The 1,706-nt window shown below is 40.5% G+C and overlaps 1 non-coding gene across 1 annotated transcript; it reads left to right on the forward strand.

Annotated features, from left to right (window-relative positions):
* Window positions 1-912: 912 nt before the first annotated feature.
* Window positions 913-1,020, forward strand: LOC148573467 (small nucleolar RNA R71). The gene has a single exon (XR_015905482.1). It is a non-coding gene; the product is annotated as a small nucleolar RNA R71 (small nucleolar RNA).
* The last annotated feature ends 686 nt before the right edge of the window (window positions 1,021-1,706 follow it).

The raw sequence follows: 1,706 nt of genomic DNA on the forward strand, positions 1-1,706 counted from the left end.
AAGGAGGTTCAATGGAATCTCTGTTGTCTCTAGTTGAGCCTCAGATTCCTTTGGTTCCTCAAAGGGAAACTCCTTATTGGTCAGTGAACGTCCTAGGAGGTCTTCCTCACTAGGATTCACGTCCTTCTCCTCCTCTCTGGATTCGGCCACACCAAGTAAGGTAATGGTCTTGCACTCTCTTTTTGGATTCTCTTCTGTATTGCTTGGGAGATTACTAGGAAGAGTTTCAGTGACTCTTTTACTCAGCTGGCCCACTTGTGCCTCCAAATTTCTAATGGAGGACCTTGTTTCATTCATGAAACTTAGAGTGGCCTTAGATAGATCAAAGACTATATTTGCTAAGCTAGATGGACTCTGCTCAGAATTCTCTGTCTGTTGCTGAGTGGATGATGGAAAAGGCTTGCTATTGCTAAACCTGTTTCTTCCACCATTATTAAAGCCTTGTTGAGGCTTTTGTTGATCCTTCTATGAGAAATTTGGATGATTTCTCCATGAGGGATTATAGGTGTTTCCATAGGGTTCACCCATGTAATTCACCTCTGCTATTGCAGGGTTCTCAGGATCATAAGCTTCTTCTTCAGAAGATGCCTCTTTAGTACTGTTGGATGCAGCTTGTAATCCATTCAGATTCTGAGAAATCATATTGACTTGCTGAGTCAATATTTTGTTCTAAGCCAATATGGCATTCAAAGTATCAATTTCAAGAACTCCCTTCCTCTGAGGCATCCCATTACTCACAGGATTCCTTTCAGAAGTGTACATGAACTGGTTATTTGCAACCATGTCAATGAGTTTCTGAGCTTCTGCAGGCGTTTTCTTTAGGTGAATGGATCCACCTGCAGAATGGTCCAATGACATCTTAGCTAATTCAGACAGACCATCATAAAATATATCCAGGATGGTCCATTCTGAAAGCATGTCAGAAGGACACTTTTTGGTCAGTTGCTTGTATCTCTCCCAAGCTTCATAGAGGGATTCACCTTCTTTCTGTTTGAAGGTTTGAACATCCACTCTAAGTTTGCTAAGCTTTTGAGGAGGAAAGAACTTGGCTAAGAAAGTCGTGACCAGCTTATCCCAAGAGTTCAGGCTATCTTTAGGTTGAGAGTCCAACCATATTCTAGCTCCGTCTCTTACAGCAAATGGGAAAAGCATAAGCCTGTAGACCTCGGGATCAACCCTATTGGTCTTAACAGTATCACAGATCTGCAAGAATTCAGTTAAGAACTGAAAAGGATCTTTTGATGGAAGTCTATGAAACTTGCAATTCTGTTGCATCAGAGAAACTAATTGAGGCTTTAGCTCAAAGTTGTTTGCTCCAATGGCAGGGATTGAGATGCTTCTTTCATGTAAGTTGGAACTTGGTGCAGTAAAGTCACCAAGCATCTTCCTTGCATCTCCACCATTGTTATTATTTTCGGCCCTGTCTCCTTCTTTTTCGAAAATTTCTGTCAGATTTTCTCCAGAGAGTTGTGCTTTAGCTTCCCTTAGCTTCCTCTTCAGAGTCCTTTCAGGTTCAGGATCAGCTTTAACAAGAATGTTCTTATCCTTGTTCCTGCTCATATGAAAAAAAAGAGAACAGAAAAGAAAATATGAAATCCTCTATGTCATAGTATAGAGATTCCTTATATGAGTATAAGAAGAGAATAATAGAAGAAGGAAAAGATAAAAATTCGAACACAGAGGAGAAGAGTGGGTTCGAATTTTTG

The sequence above is a fragment of the Arachis ipaensis genome, chromosome B2, assembly GCF_059453495.1.
Source record: "Arachis ipaensis isolate K30076 ecotype BB chromosome B2, ASM5945349v1, whole genome shotgun sequence".
Classification (NCBI taxonomy): Eukaryota; Viridiplantae; Streptophyta; class Magnoliopsida; order Fabales; family Fabaceae; genus Arachis; species Arachis ipaensis.